Source organism: Oncorhynchus mykiss, unplaced genomic scaffold, assembly GCF_013265735.2.
Source record: "Oncorhynchus mykiss isolate Arlee unplaced genomic scaffold, USDA_OmykA_1.1 un_scaffold_212, whole genome shotgun sequence".
NCBI lineage: Eukaryota > Metazoa > Chordata > Actinopteri > Salmoniformes > Salmonidae > Oncorhynchus > Oncorhynchus mykiss.
In genome coordinates this window covers 92,501-94,747 of record NW_023493683.1, presented here as the reverse complement: position 1 = coordinate 94,747, position 2,247 = coordinate 92,501, and the positions used below count along the sequence as shown (strand labels likewise).

General features: G+C 51.8%; 1 protein-coding gene across 1 annotated transcript in view; it reads right to left on the bottom strand.

Annotated features, from left to right (window-relative positions):
• Positions 1-207: 207 nt before the first annotated feature.
• Positions 208-2,247, bottom strand: part of LOC110519863 (receptor-type tyrosine-protein phosphatase delta) — a gene marked incomplete at its 5' end in the record, with an annotated part of 90,362 nt that continues 88,322 nt past the window's right edge. The window contains 1 exon segment of the mRNA XM_036972934.1: positions 208-2,247. This exon segment is cut by the window's right edge and continues 450 nt beyond it.

Below are 2,247 nucleotides of genomic sequence, written 5' to 3'. Positions count from 1 at the left end.
GTGGAGTCTACCTGGCTGTGGTGTCTACCTGTCCGTGGAGTCTACCTGACTGTGGTGTCTACCTGGTTGTGGAGTCTACCTGGCCGTGGAGTCTACCTGGCTGTGGAGTCTACCTGTCCGTGGAGTCTACCTGGCTGTGGAGTCTACCTGGCCGTGGAGTCTACCTGGCTGTGGAGTCTACCTGGCCGTGGAGTCTACCTGTCAGTGGAGTCTACCTGGCCGTGGAGTCTACCTGTCCGTGGAGTCTACCTGGCCGTGGAGTCTACCTGGCCGTGGAGTCTACCTGTCCGTGGAGTCTACCTGGCCGTGGAGTCTACCTGTCAGTGGAGTCTACCTGGCTGTGGAGTCTACCTGGCTGTGGAGTCTACCTGGCCGTCGAGTCTACCTGTCAGTGGAGTCTACCTGGCAGTGGAGTCTACCTGGCCGTGGAGTCTACCTGTCAGTGGAGTCTACCTGGCTGTGCAGTCTACCTGGCCGTGGAGTCTACCTGTCAGTGGAGTCTACCTGTCAGTGGAATCTACCTGGCCGTGGAGTCTACCTGGCCGTGGAGTCTACCTGTCAGTGGAGTCTACCTGTCAGTGGAGTCTACCTGGCTGTGGAGTCTACCTGTCAGTGGAGTCTACCTGGCTGTGGAGTCTACCTGCCAGTGGAGTCTACCTGGCCGTGGAGTCTACCTGTCAGTGGAGTCTACCTGGCCGTGGAGTCTACCTGTCAGTGGAGTCTACCTGGCTGTGGAGTCTACCTGTCAGTGGAGTCTACCTGGCCGTGGAGTCTACCTGGCCGTGGAGTCTACCTGTCAGTGGAGTCTACCTGGCCGTGGAGTCTACCTTGCCGTGGAGTCTACCTGTCCGTGGAGTCTACCTGGCCGTGGAGTCTACCTGGCCGTGGAGTCTACCTGGCCGTGGTGTCTACCTGGCCGTGGAGTCTACCTGGCCGTGGTGTCTACCTGGCCGTGGAGTCTACCTGTCCGTGGAGTCTACCTGGCCGTGGAGTCTACCTGGCCGTGGAGTCTACCTGGCCGTGGAGTCTACCTGTCAGTGGAGTCTACCTGGCTGTGGAGTCTACCTGTCAGTGGAGTCTACCTGGCAGTGGAGTCTACCTGGCTGTGGAGTCTACCTGGCTGTGGAGTCTACCTGTCAGTGGAGTCTACCTGGCTGTGGAGTCTACCTGTCAGTAGAGTCTACCTGTCAGTGGAGTCTACCTGGCTGTGGAGTCTACCTGTCAGTAGAGTCTACCTGTCAGTGGAGTCTACCTGTCAGTGGAGTCTACCTGTCAGTGGAGTCTACCTGGCTGTGGAGTCTACCTGTCAGTGGAGTCTACCTGTCTGTGGAGTCTACCTGGCAGTGGAGTCTACCTGTCAGTGCAGTCTACCTGGCCGTGGAGTCTACCTGGCCGTGGAGTCTACCTGGCCGTGGTAGGTGTTTACATCACCCCTATAACCATTCTGTCATGTCATTTGATCATTTGACTAAGGGTAAAATAAACAGCTACTGCGTAAATACCGGAATGCGGATTTGATTGAATCAAGCTCATTATTACTTAGTACTGTAGAAATATCTTCCTCCTCTTCCTCTTCTTCCTCTTCCTCCTCCTCATCTTCCTCCTCCTCTCCTTCTTCATTCACCTGAAACAACACTCCGGGGCCCAAAGAAATGTCCTCCTGGTGTGTTTCATGATCTATGATTCCAAGGTGTCTCGTTTCGTTAATACTGTTTGTTCCATTCAGTTCCACTCGTCAAAAGTCTCTCTGCATCGTCCCCACAATGTTCAATCAATCAATCCCTGACGAAAAACAGAAAGTGGACTTTCTTGATAAAAATAACAGAAAATGTCCAAAGTTGATTTGATGCTGTGTTTGTCATCTTACTGTAGTCCAGTACATATCCAGGTGGGTGTTGCTTATTACCTTTACCATGTAAAGACTTGTTCCCCTAACTGTCTATCTTTACCATGTAAAGACTTGTTCCCCTAACTGTCTATCTTTACCATGTAAAGACTTGTTCCCCTAACTGTCTATCTTTACCATGTAAAGACTTGTTCCCCTAACTGTCTATCTTTACCATGTAAAGACTTGTTCCCCTAACTGTCTACCTTTACCATGTAAAGACTTGTTCCCCTGTGAAAGAAGTGAGTTCCCCTAACTGTCTACCTTTACCATGTAAAGACTTGTTCCCCTGTGAATGAAGTGAGTTCCCCTAACCGTCTACCTTTACCATGTAAAGACTTGTTCCAATATCAATCCATTGA